Here is a 15,752-nt window from a genome sequence, read left to right on the forward strand (position 1 = left end):
TGAAATTCATATTTGACGTTTTTATCTCATTACAATATTTGGAAGGGTTGTTCGTTATATTAGACTTTACAAGCTCGAAGATGTCAACTGATGTTGCTAAAAGGGGGAGTTGATACACGCTGTACTCTTTTTTCCTTATCTATGGTTTTGTCCCACTGGATTTTCCTAGCAAGGTTTTTAACGAAACAGCATTGCATAGTGTATCAATGAATGATGTACTCTTTTTCTTTTGCTAGGTTTTTGTCCCACAGGATTTTTTCTAGTTGAAGTTTTTTAACGAGGTACATTCATATATATTGGACATCCAAGGGGGAGTGTTATGAATATAATAATATCTTTGTGGATATCCATATATCTCTCATTATTTCCTATAATCTCTAATATCTCCTATTATCTCTATATCCCACAATTATCTCATATTATTATGTAATCTGTAGATTCTATCAAAGATATAAAGCTGTGCCTATAAATAGATGTCATGTATAATGTATTGAGCACTCTTGAATGGAATGAGAAATACTCCCTCTTGTTGATTCTCTCATCCTCTGTATGATTCTTCTTTATTTATAACAAGAACAAGTTTTTATAATTTAAACGTGATCTTTGTCTAAACGATTTTGAAGAGTAGTAGCTCAGTAAATATTTTTCATGTTATAGTATGTGAGCAAAATAACTTATTGTACGTAGTATACACGTAAAAAAAGCCCATTCGAGGTTAGAGTAAATTTCAGAAGAGAGTAGGGTTGAAATTAAAATTATAAGAGAAGGGCAAAGTAGACTTTTACACATATCGTCATCTCCACATGCCCTCTGCTTCAGCTTCAAACTCCTTTCTGTGGGCACGTTTCCAGTCCCTCTTCCATCTTCAGCCACCTCTTCGTCCCTGCTTCTCATCTTCCTCAATACGCCACGTTTTGTTCTTGAGTGGCAAGATCCTCATCTCCTTCGCTGACACGGTGCTTCTCAAAGAAGCCAAGGAGGAATTATAAATACAGCGAAGATGAATGTATAGAGAGAGAGGGAAGGAAACCGCGGGAATCCGAGGAGCAAGTCGAAGGGAAAGAAGAAGAGGAAGGAGGGAGGATTTGCCACATGCAATCTGATCTTTGAACCAAGGTAAATGCTTTGATTCTTCCCCATTTTCATTTTCTGGGATCATGGCATTTGAGGGATCGAAGAGGGTGAAACCTAAGTGGGTGGGGGAGGAAGACTTAGTGAGTGAGTGAGATCCCTGAACCCAAGTGAACTTCTAGATTTCACTCTACCCTCTGCTTCTTCGTTTGGGTCTGATTTAAGGGGGAGAGACGTTTGAAACTGAAGCAAGATAATAGATAGGATATTTGATTAAACTAAGAGTAGTTACTGTTTGAAATTTGGGCTATTCGTCGGAAATAAATCTTGAATAGTTGATTCATATATATATATGTTGTGCGATTGGTCATGTTGAAAGTGATTTCCGTACTCCTTCTCTTTTGTTTTGGTGGGTGTAGCAACGGGTTCCAGAATAAGATGGAAAGGGAAGTTGTTTGGGCATTTGATTAATGACATTAAACACTTGAATACTATGTATAAATATACGCATGGAGATGGATGTGTGTCCGTGCTATTGAGTTATTCTTTTACTTCGAACTTTGGTCAAGCTAACTAAAAGAAAAGAAAAGGAAGAAATTTCTTTAGTTGCTAAGAATATGTGTATGGGTGTGTCATCTGAATATGTGAAGCTGGAATATTTTTATATAACCTTCAAATGCTGCCATTATTGATACTGTAACAGTAGTTTAGAGTTTAGACTATTAAAATGCTGCTAGATTTCTTAATGGAACCCGTGAGACTGTTGGATGATAATCAAGCTAAGTAACAGTGATGATAGCTAGTAAATGAGGATGATAATTCAGATTTAAGAAGGATGCTGTCATGAGGCCAAACTGAATTATTGAGGCTTGAATAGCTAAGCTATATCTATATATATATATATATATATATATATATATTGCGTGTTATATTATTGTTGCTGGATGAGATGGATGCTGAAAATTGATTTAAACTTGTTAATTGCCGTTTTGGAAGCTGAAATATGTTGAGAATGCTATTGATGTGAATTTTGCTGATTCATGTTTCAAACTGGATTATTATATGTGTGGACATTTGAACCATTCCATTTTAATGTTTTGAGTTTGTAATTGAAGCAAGAAAAGTGGTATTAAATTTCTATATAATGCCTAAAATATTAGCTGAGTAATTAGATTGTTAAATATGTTGCTGGTATAGGATAATGACAGCTTTATGTGTTTGAAGGTATTAAAATGGGAGCTGCCCATGAAAGAACCTAAAACCAAAGTATATGAGCAATTGGCAATTTGAGGGATGATATTAAATCTGGAAAATTTCCAGAATAATCTGGAAAATACTTCATGAATGAGAAATGTGCGATGTACTTGAATGGGATGATTATAGAGTTGTATGAATGTAATATGATGGATGTGCCGATACATGCTCATTAAATTTGAATGTTGGAAATTGATATAAACTTTTTGTAGCTGTTACCAATGTTAAATGCTACCCACTGTTTATAATGGTTAGAGTGACAACTGAAAGTTAGGAATTCTCAATTCTATTAAGAGTAGTCATCGTTGCTGTGTGAGAATTGATTATTTTACTATTACAATCTCATGTCCTGTAATTTAAAGACTAAGGACATAAAATAGCCACTGTTTCATTAAGAAAGACAATGTGTGAATTATTAAAGGTTTAATATAATGGATAGAATAAAAGGCTTGGAGCTGAAGATCTAATAGAAGTTGCTGTTTGGTATTTACAAATATAAAGTTGCTATACATAGTGTTAAACAAATGCTCAAGAATAGTCGAAAGTTTGGTCTTGATTAAGTGGTGCTGTTTGAAATGTTATAGAGGTTTTGTGCATTGCTAGTGATTTGGGTAATGTTTTTAAAAGTTGAAAGTTATTGTGAATGTTGCTGAATTATATGTTTAGATGTTAAACTGTTATTCTCAGCTGTGTGAGCGAGATTGAATGTTCGAAACAGATAATAAAGGAAACTGACATACTTGATGAAACCATCCATGTTTGTGAAATGTATAAGAGTGAGCTAGACCTGAGGAACTAATTTGAAATTCCTTTTAAATATCTCTAAATGTCAAGTTAATGTTCTGTATAGCTATTCATAATCAAAGACATTGAATGATGATGTACGTTTGTTTTTCTTGCTAATCATAATCCTAGAAACATGAAGATTTGGTAACTAAGTTAAATCTTTTTCCCTAAACTAAATTATATTGGATTAAGAAGTTAAGAGCAACAAAAGTAAAGGAGAGACTTTAGAGACCCTTAGACTTATAAGCATAAAATTTTACCCAAGATGACTTATCCCCTCAAAGAGAGTTGGCCCGAGAGGGGGTTTATAGAGAGATTTAGTTATATATGGGTTAGCCATAACCCCAGTTTTGACTTAACTTATACATATACATGCACTGTTAGGTTTTAATTGGTGGCTTGGTTTACTAAGAAGAAACTCAAACCAAGATACCCGGAAAGAAAGGTAGCTTTAATCATTATTTTGTATCTTTTGTTTTGGTTGTATGTCTGTTTGTGTCATAATACTATAGTTAAGTATGAGAACATGTAAATTGCCTTACCAGTTATTGCTATGGTCATGTGTATGCATTTCACTGTTTAGCATATATGTATTTAATAGTTAATTAGATAATAGCTGCACAGTTTTTCAGTTAATCACAGTTATGCAATTAATCAGTTAGTAGCTGTACAATTACTCAGTTATTCAGTTATGCAGTTTAGATGATTTGTTAGCAACTGCTCAGTTATACAGTTCAGTTAGTTAGTTATGCAGCTGTCCAGTTATTTAGTTATACATAACAGTTATATGAGTTTCAATTAAATGACAGCAAATATGTCTAAATTAAATGACAGATATTACTGGCATAATATCTACAATTGAATTCAAAAAAGCATGGGCCTCAGGTAATTTCACGAAGAAAAAACTACTTGAATAAAGAGCAGAGTTAATACAAATACAGACCAAACTAAAGATATTAAGCATAACAAACATTTTGTTCTTTAAGATAATTGTATTTTTTCTTTTTGTGAATTAAATTAATAAAAATTCAAATTAAGTTAATATTATTATCAATTATTTTGTAAGGTGTTATTCTCTATGGTTTGTCTTGCAAGCTTAGTTTTTTACCACGTATAATATATGAAATATGATTACTATTGAGATTTTTTGAGTCTTACCCCTCCTTTCTAATTTAACCATAGGGCCCAATTCATCCAAGAGGAAAGAGGAGTTGGTGGAAGGATAGCTAAGGTTGAAGGAGAGAAGAACTTAATGCTTAGTTAATTGATTAATTTTGAATACATTCGATGTTATGTTTCCCCTTTTTTCTTTTGTGACATGTGATGCTTATACTTCCTTTTTGAGAAGTTAGGTAGATTTCACTTATAGGGCTACCTACATAAAGATGAGTGATTGGGGATAGTTTAGCATAGATGGGGAGTTAGTGTGTATATATTTATGTATATATTAATAATATATCTGGGGCATGAAAGAATTAGAATTTACAAAGCATGATTTATTAGAGCTGCAATAGAAAAGTACAGTTTTTAGAAATGACATCTTTACAGCTCTGATAAATAAAAGTTGTTATCAGGTACATGAAGAATAAAGGGAAAATCGCAAAAAAAAGCTGCTGAAATAGAAAAATTATAAATAGGGACTCCTTACAACATTAGTATGGTTTTTGACAATAATAATATGGGTTTTAACAATAATTTTTGTGAATGGGTCCTTGTGTGCGATAATTCAATTTTGATGGTCCTTTTTAACGATTTTTCCAAGAATGAATCTAAGTCTTGTTTTTATAACATAAATCTTGAAGAAAATAAAATGACAAGTTATGATTCAAAGTTCAATAAAAAGTTTGGTTGTAAGTCTTCAGCCATAATAAATTTGCTCATATCTAGGTGTATAGAGGAGTGTGCTGCATAAGTTATTTATATCCCCAATTTTTTTTTAATAGATATTATAGATATCTTTTGAAAATAAATTGTTTGTATCAACGACATATGGAGTTGTGTTTATCTTTTAATCTATGTTATCAAATTTAACAGTTAATTTGATTTTTTTAATGTTTATATTTTATTTTTTGAGAGAATTTAAAGCCACTTTTAATAGTAGAATCCATTATTTTCAATGAAGGTATCAAAATATTGCCGGTAAAAAAAAAAAAAAAAGAAATCACAGTCGCTCTTCAATCTATTAATGGTGTTCTTGGCTCATTTGCTTTTCACGAAAAAAAAACCCTCCTTATAACAAGATGGATTTGTATTCTTTTTATATCAATCAAACTTTAAAGCATCTTTATATAATTTTTTTCTAGAATTAATTATTTTTTTAAAATTGAATTGAAAATATGAAAATATCAAATGAATATTAATCAAAGGATTAAAATGTAAATATTTATTTTGTTAACTTTGTTTAACAATTTTCTAGAATTAAAACACTCCAACATAAGTAGTAATGATGTTAAAATATAAAACATGATAAGTTACAAAAAATATTTAGTCATTATGTATAATATTTATGTTATTAAAATATTTTGAGCCATAACAATGAATATGATAACAACTAAAAAAACACAAATTTGTTGATAAAAAAAAATTTATTAAGAAACATTAATAATCTTTTTTAATTGTAAAGATTGTGATATAAAAATTTGTTATAATTAATAATTTTTAACACACTATAATGCTATGCCTTTCAAGATTGGAATATTTTAATACTTTCATTAAAAATTACAGTATTTGGTGAAGTTTTGGTATAAGTTCATGAGTATTTTTTACCCTTAACTTTTTTTTATTAGTGATATTCTGATATTTTCATATAAAAATTGTGGGTCCTACCACTAAAAAACAGATGTTAACACTTAACAGTGCTAGCATTTTTGTCCTACTTTTAAATTTTGATTGGTATATTTGAACTTAAAAAAAGTTTATGGTATTGGATAAACTTTTGGTATATTTTTATGGGTATTTTTTACCCTTAACCTTTTTTTAAGCTAACGTATATGTTTGGTCCTCTAAATTTTCATCAAGTTTCAACTTAGCTTCTTAATTTTATAAAGTGCATTTTCAATCATTGAATCTTAACATTCTTGATTTCACTTAACAGGAAATGTTATCTCAATAAATTTAACTTGTGACTGTACAACTAAACGTTGATAAAACATGCTTACATTTTACTCTTTTAATATGATATTTTAATTTTTTAAATTGCGTAAAGTAACAAACATTATTTAAAATAAAAATAACTCTATCTATATAGAATTGTTCTAGGGCTTCACGTGAACAAAACAGGGATGTTTGGAATCCAGGGGCGTTTGGAATACCTTGGAAGCACTTCTGAAAAAAGAAAAAGAAAAAAAGGAGAATTTCAATGAAACTCATGTAGCAACTTGATATCAGTCAAACCCTAAAGGATTTCAAAATTTCAATCCACCCCTTTAACCAAAATGAAATTAAAATTTAACAGTGAAAATACAATAATACTCCCCCTTTTTATATTATTTTAAAAGAATATTAATTGTCACCAGAGTTCTAATGGCCGGAGTTCTGACCTCCAGTGCCGAGCATCTAAGCACCAGTGGCCGATGATCGAACCTTCAACCTCCGGTGACTAGTCACCTAAGTTCTTGTAATATCCTAAATTTTGTGGATTTAATTAAAGCATGATGAAGAAAATTTTTTAGAGAAATTATTAATATTAAAATCCTTAAAATATGGTCTAAATAATTATAAAGCTAATTTAGGGAATTAAGAAGACTTATTTTCTTGAAAATTTGAGAAAAAATAGTTAGAGGATTATCTTTGAGTTGCGATTTTTAGAATAATTATTTTATGGAATAAAGAAGTTAATTGAGATATTAAGTCCTTATAATGTGTTAAGGATTAATTTTCAAAATTAAGGGCTATTTTCTTGAAGAATTCAAGAAAAATAGTTAAGAGTGGATTTTTAGGCAAACTATTTCATGGGTCAAAGAAGCTAAGGTAGTAACTCTTTAACTTTATTGTGATTGTGCATTGATTGCCGTATACTTGAATGTGCCATTATGCTTATTATGCATGAGAACATGTAAATTGCCTTTGCATGATATGATTCATCATGACAATATGTGCTAGTTTCCATTTATTTTGAAATGTGGGGATGATAGTTAGTGACTGGCTATATAAGTGTATGAAGTTGGTGCATCATTGATTATATTTGGTTGCAAGGTGGTGTTCTCTCTAGCCTTGGTAGCATGTTTGTTTGTGATTTTATATGATTACATGAAGGAATTTTGTTACTATTAGAATTCTTTAGAGTCACCTTTTTCTTCGTTGGCAAAAAAAAAGAAAAAGAAAAGAGTCACCTTTTTCTTCCATGTCATACATCAAAAGCAAGTACTTCTAGGGCAAGGGAGCTGTGATTGGTAGAGCTTGAAGATAGAGGAGGTTGAAAAATCTATTATGTATTTTGTTTAAATATGCTTACCATTTGGTAAGTTCATTAAAAATTATATGGTGCTTAGTAAAGTTTTGGTATTTTAATGCTTTCATTAAAAATATTGCAAGTCCCACTGTAAAAGTAACAAACATTTGTCCGTTTTAATGGCACCATCATTATTGGATTAGTAGATTTGAGACCAAAGAAAGTTCATAGTGTTGGATAAACTTTTGATATAATTTTATAGGTATTTTTGAATTTTAACTCATTTCTTATTTTATCCAGCAACTTAGGTAAGAAAATTCTAATCAGGAATATGAGGTGGAAGCAAACTAAATTCAATGTGGCATATTGGTCAAAAATCAAAAAGCTCTCTCAATTAGAGATGGATTTAAGGTATCCACGTTCCTGTACCATGCTAAATTGCCAACAAATGTTGTATTATAGATGTAACCAAACATGTCAGTCCTCCCTTAACTGGTTCAAGACCTTTATTCGCTACACAATCTCAGAAGTTAGAAATTGAAGATTCTACTGATTCATAATTTTCTTGTGTTATTTATAAGTTACCTTTAACATATTTCACTAAAATTGTAAAAAAATCTTAAACCTTATAAACTTTACCTTAAAATTTATTCATCCAGTTTTATTTGTAAGGTAGAAAGAGGAGTTTTTTTTTTGTTCTATTTATAAGTTATTTCATTTAATTTTTAGCATGAATGTATTATTTTGTTGTTCATTTATCATAGTGTAGGTAATTATTTTTTTTTAAAGGTGTATATATTAAATAAGGATAAGTTGAAAAGCTATTATATTTTAATAGAAAGTCAATACAGTTTAAAATTTTTCTTAATCTGTACAAAATATACTGAAAATTTTTTATAAATAAGACTAAGGGGGTGTTTGGCTTTTTTGCCAAACCATGGTTTGGTTTGCTAAACCATGGTTTGGCAAAAAATTTGCCAAACACCCCTATTTTTTTTAAAACCAAGGTTTTGAGCAAAACCTTGGTTCCAGAGAAGCTGGCGGGCGTAGCTTCTGAGGCAGCTACAGAGGGAACAAGCACGGGGGGTAGTCATTCAGGGGGGTGCAGTCAATCAGCACGCGCGGGCGGGGGGGGTGCAGTCATTCAGCGGGGGGGGCGCCGGGGGGGGGAGTCATTCAGCGGGAGGGGGGGCGGTAGTCATTCAGCACGCAGGGGTAGTCATTAGCTGAAGGGGTACAATTATTTGGCAAAATAAATCATTTTTTTAAAAACATATTTATTTATTTTATTAATATATATACACATTAATTTCTTATTATTTATATTATTTATGCCATATTTATTATGTTATCAAAATATATATTATTAATAAATTTATTACTTCAAATAAACATATATTATGAAATATATATTATATGTAATTATCATTTAAACTTATGTCCTTTTTAGTAATTTCTACATATCAAAAAGCACTTCTGACAATAATTATTCAAACACTCTCACTTTATCAGAATTACTTTTCCAGAAAATCTATTCTTTCAAAATCTATTCTCTCCAGAATCTATTCTCCAGAAGCTATTCTGCAAACCATGGTTTTGCCTCATCCAAACACCCCCTAAAGAGTAACCATTAAACTTTACCTCTATCTGACACCTACACTTTCCCAAAAAAAAAAAAGACAAAAATGAAGGGTAAGTAATACATTTATGATAAAAATTTAACAACACGCGTCTCATAAATGGGAGGGAAAATGTTTCTTCCTCTGTCCTATGATAGGATCACGGGAGCAAGTTTCAATTTGGTGAGTGAATTACCCTTGGTGCCCTTAGAAATCCCATAAATATGATTTTGCCATATATGACCAAAATTTAAGGCGAAATAAACCATTGAGACAAGACATTGATGATCATTAATTTATGAAGACAAACGCCTAAGCTGATGATGGAAAAACACGCATGTTCCAGGGACTCTGCTTATTCAGTTGCTTCCAAAAACATTGTTTAGTAAACACATTCATGGAGGGATTATTTTGAGGACGATCATCATCAGGGGAGGGAAATCCCACGCGCAATTGAAAGAAATGGGGTCCACTTGTTGTCCCAGCACACTGTGACGAAATAACTAATGCATTAGAAAATGATGTTTCAGCTACTTCCCCGTGAAAGAATCAACCTGTTTATAAAACTTTTTAACTGGTGATAACCTATTATAATTAAAATTAATTATTATTTTTAGTCACCTAAAGCAGGAAACGAAAACATCATAACCAGTGTCATTCTGCTGGAAGATGATATATTGAAAGATCCTAAAAATTGTTTGGAGTAAAATGATGTTCATCGATTTCCAAATACAAAATTGACAGAACGCACATTTTCCAGGGACTTCAATGGTTACATATCGTTCACCTCATTTGCGTCTTAAACATTGTCCATGGTTAACACGCAAGAAAAATAATGAAGAGGTTGACTTATTTTGTTAGTGCACGTCTCGTACCGTTAAAGAGGTAGTTGCAAAATGAGATATGCAAATTTTCAATGAAATGAGGATGTCCAAGTAATAGGAAAGCATAAGGTAAGTTAACTTGTAGTCATAATGGCAGGCACCTGATAGCAAGATATTAGGGAAGTGATGACAAATCCAAAGGTTCCACCACTCTGATAAAAGTGCTAGCATCTTCCAAGCTTCGTATTGCTCATTCTGCGTTCACGGCATATGGGGTTAATTAAATGTGGTTTTTAAATGACAGGAAACAGTGTTACTGTCTCAAAGTAAGGCGAAAAGAAAAGGAAGTTAATGGCAGAGAGGAAGGAGGCCTTTATTGGTGTATACACAACAAAAGTATAGGCAAGAAGAAGGGCACAAACCTCAACCAAGGTGCTATAACTGAGCAAACCGTCCAGTCAAAAAGTAAAACAAAAACAATGAATAAATGTATAGAGTAGTTATTTCATGATAAGAAAATGGAATAATATAGCCTTGAATAGACCAAAAACATTGCAAGCCAAAATGGTTGATTTGTTAAAATTTGGAACCATGTTGTATTGCCCTGCATATTTCATATCTGACTTCATTCAGCCTCATTCAAATATAAAACCATAAGATCAAGTCCAGCTCAGGTTAATTTGCATTCAATATGCTCATTCTTTATGCCAATCCCAGATGCAGAATAACATTAAAGCACAATTATAGTATTAAATTTTATTATTTTTTATATGTTATTTTCATATTACATAATTATAAATATAAATACTAAAATAAATAATATAATAGCTTAAATAATTAGAAATAAAAAATATAACAAATAATACTGTATGAATTATATTTTTTATACAAAATGAATATTATAAATAAATATTTTAATCAAATAAAAAATTAAATATAAATATTTAATAATAGTATTATTATTTAACAATATGTAATATAATAGACTTTAGTGACGACTTTTTACCTGTTTAGATTGAGTTTATAATAAGTTTTTTTGCCAACGATAATAAATTATATCTAGCTAAACTTTGTTTCTGTTGAAGATGATCTATGCACCCGTCTTAATGATAAAATCTATTATTGGGTTAAAATTTTGATTTAGCCATAAGCTGTTAAAAAAAGTTTCAAATAATCGTTATAAATCAGTTTTATAATCATTTTATGAATCATAATTCAAGACAATTTATTCTACCAATAAATTTTATCCAAAGTTTATTCTTCCCACAATTAATTCAAACATACGTGTGTAAGTGGATAGCATTTAGTAAAATGCTTGTTTTGATGTGATCATTGCTCCTATATATGGCCCCCAAAAAATGGAGTAACCGCCCCTGCTAATGGAATTATTATATATCCTGAGCTCGTGGATGATACGGCTGAGGGCAAAGGAGGATCTCGAAGCATTTGTTAATGGAGTTTTATCCAAAGAACTGAAAAATAAAAAGCCTATTGTGCTTTGATTATGTTTCTGTCTATTTCTAATACTTCATCATTCTTAATTTTCTGCACATCCTCCACTTTTTTGTAAGAGAAGAATAATTAATTTTTAAAAATTAAGAAACGCAGTTAAGGTCAGTTGGGTTTTATAAATATGTCAAAATTGTAAATTTCTCTACCAAAATATTCTCATCTAGTAATCGAGTGGTTGTTTTCAATAATTGATCCAATTAATAAATATTTCATTTTAATGAAAATAATAATAAATAATCTAAACTGGAGTTTTTTCCCCCCTATAAATAATATTAAGAAAATCCTTCAAAAGTTCTTAGTAAAGGATCAAGTTTACGAAGTACATAACAATCTCACCTCTTGCTAGTGGTCGAATTACATACTACATCTGGTCTTAATTATAAGATCTTGTTTGTATACTATAAATAGAGTTTTATAATTAGGACCAGAGGTTGTATTACACTAACAAAACCTAGCATGCCCTCATATGAGAAGCAAATTAACCTAATTTTACTCTAATTTGATTATATAGAGCCTCCAAGTATATGTCTGTCCTTAGATCAAATCTAATTTCATATTACGTAATCTCATGGTCTGTTGTTTAATATTCCCTTCGTCAAGTTCAATTCTAAATTTCCAAAACAAGCTCAGTGGTGACCAAGCAAGTTACAATAAACCCAAAATTAACTAAACTGAGTTAAAATTAAGTATAACTAAAAGTGGGAATATTCTCTAGATCACAAACAACTTCATAGTTTCTCTGGGTTGTATATCGAACTAGTCGCACATGGCTTTAAGCAATCTGAATTGGGCAGCAATAAATTCGAAACAAAATGACATAATGGAATGGAAGAAGAATATAAACAGTGGAATGAATGAACTGAACGATAGAATGATGGAAAACGAAATGAATGCGAACTGAATGAGAAGACCCCAAAGCTCCAAACAATGCAGTCTCTCCCTTCTCTCGTCGGAAAGCAGCCTCTGATCTCCCTCCTCTTCAGCTACTCTCTCAAGCTTCCTCTGAGAAGGAAAGGAAGAACAGCAGCGTGCTCGCCGTCGGTCTCGATCCACTGGCTCAGTATGCTGAACTCGTCCCCTCGTCCAGAGAAGAAGAGAATGAACAGTCGCCTCCTCGTGCAGCTCGCCCTCTCCCTCTCCTTTGCTACCTCGCCCGCGTCTCTGCTTCCCTAAAGAAGAGGCTTTTTTTACTGATATACTGCAAACAGTAAAAAATATTAACAAAATCCTGTAAAGTGAAAATTATATAAAGAACGAGTTTAAGACATTTACTCCAAGATAAATTTTATCTTTACTTTTTGTCACGTCATCCTATCAAGTATCAACTTTGACACATACATTTCTTTTGAATAAAAAAGTAAACTTCATCAAGCATGGAACAATTTTGCCATCCCCTCTCCTCTCTCGTGCCATTAGAATCAAGTCGAATGCTCAAAAAATTAATGAGTATGGAATAGTTTTGGAAAAAAATACGGTGATGGCAATTTAGGAGAGAGAGAATGATTGATAGAGTTAATATACCAAATATGGAGTAGAGCAAAATAGGCAAATCAAATACATACTCCGTCAATCCTTAATATAAGATTTATTTATTTAATTTAAATAGATTAAAAAAACTAAACAAATTACTTGATTATAAATATGAAAAATAAAGTAGATAAATGTCTTACATTTATAATCAAAATTCACCCTTAGACTAACCCTACATTTAGGACGAAGGAATAGATTGTATCAAAAAATGTAAAAGCATTTTAGTTTAAAAAATTTATAAATATAAGAGATAAGATAGATAAAGGTCTTACATTTAGGAAAAAAATTATAAATATGAGAAATAAAATAAATAAAAGTCTTACATTTAGAAAAAATGATAAATATGATAATTAAGGTAGATATAAATATAAGAGATAAGATAGATAAAGGTCTTATATTTAGAAAAAATTATGAACATAAGAAATAAAATAGATAAAGGTCTTATATTTAGAAAAAATGATAAATATGAGAATTAAGATAAATAAAAGTTTTACATTTAGGAAAAGATACTTTTACAGTTTTTGATATAATATACTCCTCCCATCATAAATGTAGGACTTAGTCCTAAGATGAATTTTGGTCCTAAATGTAAGACATTTATTTATCTTATTTCTCATATTTATAATTAAGTAATTTTTTTATTTTTTTAATCTATTTAAATTAAATAAATATATTTTATATTAAGAATTAACAGGGTGTGTATTTGATTCGTCTATTTTGCATTTTTACTCTACTCCATATTTTGTATATTAACTCTATCGATCATTCTCTCTCTCCTAAATGGCCATCACCGTATTTTTTTTCAAACTATTCCATAGTCATCAATTTTGCGAGCACTCCATTTGATTCCAGTGGCAGGAGAGAGGAGAGAGGAAGGCAAAATCGTTCCATGCATGATGAGTATACTTTTTATTCAAAAAAATGTATGTACCAGGATTGATACTTGATAGGATGATGTGACAAAGAGTAAAAATAAAATTCATTTTGGAGTAAACGACTTTCTCAAAATTTTAAACATGTTCTTTATATGAACATTAGTAAAAAAAAACCCTAAGACGATGAACAGTAAACAACGCCGCCTCCCCAGTCGATCGTGGTTCTTTTGCTCTTAACCCTCCATAACTCTCCGCTCCTCTCCTTTGCTAAACGCTGTCGTTCTCTCTAATTCCTCCGCAGTGAACTTATGGCTCCAGCTTCCCAAATCTGAACTCCTCAAAACCGTGCGCATCTGGCTAAGGGAGAAGAAGAAAACATAATTTAAAAAAATAAAGAAAATAAACTAAAATAAAATAAAAATAAACTGAAATAGGAGAGATAAGGTAAGATAACCCAATCTTAACTTCCTAAAATTACTTTTAACTACTTTTATTTCTTTTAAAACTTAGATATTTACAATGAAATAATCCCCCAATTAACGCTCCAAATTAATTTCTTTAATATATCACTCAAAATTCTAATAGTAACTCTCAAAAAATCACTCAAAATACCATGTAAAGATACTCAAAATGAAGAGTTGTCACTTTACATATATACATATATCTATATATGCATCGATAATAAACTTCATTATTCATCATGTAATAGTTCTAATGCTGGATTCCAATCAATCACCAAGTTCCACTTGCAAAACCGACGTCAAAAATATAAAGCTTGTGGAAATGTCAGAGTTTAACACCCCTACTCAGGTAAAACTCAATCACAGAACAGCAAATAAATTAATTTATTAACAAGTACGTAAGGCGAATAATAGAGAACTAACGAAAAGAAGTAACAAGGCTTGCTTGAAGTAACAATAATCTAAGAACAATTCTTATGTTTGGCCCAAGACTTTAACAGCATACTCTGAAGAGATCCATAATTCAGAAGCCTGGTGGTTGTCATATTCAGAATGATAGAGCCACTAGATGGAGAACAAAACACTGATGGCGATGTCGTATACTGTCGTTGCCGATGCTAGGATGAATCTGACGCTTGAATTTTTATCAACTACTTTTTCTTGCCTAGCCAAATAATAAACGCCATGTTATAAGCAGAACAGCCGCACCTAGGAAGCCAACCCAAATCCTACGCGATACTCTTACCATTTTCCAAGCCGAGTCGAAGAGTATTCACCATCTGGGTTCACCAAATAGAGGCCATTAATGCAGGTGGGTGTCAAGAATGTGAGAGTTATGGGCATAGCATCCACATCACAGCCTTATTGCTTGAGGGGAACTCCACTTACGAGTACGAGGAGGACAGTGAGAGATGAAATGAAAGCTAAGTTATTATATTTTGTGGAGGGAGGATGAAAATAAGGTGCGTATCTAATAGCTGATACCGCATCTCTGGGGCATGCCGAGCTAGCATCTTTATTTAGGGTCAAAGAATCCAAACGCTTATATTCACTACAAAACAATAGACTTTAGACAATGACTTTTGATGGCAACAAAAAAATTCGCCACTAAAAGTAAGACTTTCAGCGACATTTTTGTAGCTGCTGAAAATTCATTTTCTGTAGCGACTTTTTTTGTTATCACTGAAAGTCTACTTTTTATGGTTTTTTTTTTCACTGCTGAAAGTAGACTTTCAGCGGCGACTATTAGTGTTGTTGCTGAAGGTCTGACTTTTAACGGCAACTTTCTAATGCTACCGCTGAAGGTCTAACTTTCAGTAGTGACTTTCTAATGTCGCCACTGAAAGTATAATCTAATAATATATATTTTATTTTATAAAATAATAAACAAATTCAATCCAGCTCAATGACAAGACGATTGGATATGAAAT

The 15,752-nt window shown here is 31.3% G+C and overlaps 1 long non-coding RNA gene across 1 annotated transcript; it reads left to right on the forward strand.

Moving 5' to 3' along the window:
* The first annotated feature begins 811 nt into the window (after window positions 1-811).
* On the forward strand, window positions 812-4,343 carry LOC114730643 (uncharacterized). The gene is made up of 3 exons (XR_003738848.1): window positions 812-1,116; window positions 3,496-3,556; window positions 4,294-4,343. It is a non-coding gene; the product is annotated as an uncharacterized LOC114730643 (long non-coding RNA).
* Window positions 4,344-15,752: the final 11,409 nt, after the last annotated feature.

This window comes from Neltuma alba, unplaced genomic scaffold (assembly GCF_004799145.2).
Source record: "Neltuma alba isolate B1F8T4 unplaced genomic scaffold, ASM479914v2 tig00012749_pilon, whole genome shotgun sequence".
NCBI lineage: Eukaryota > Viridiplantae > Streptophyta > Magnoliopsida > Fabales > Fabaceae > Neltuma > Neltuma alba.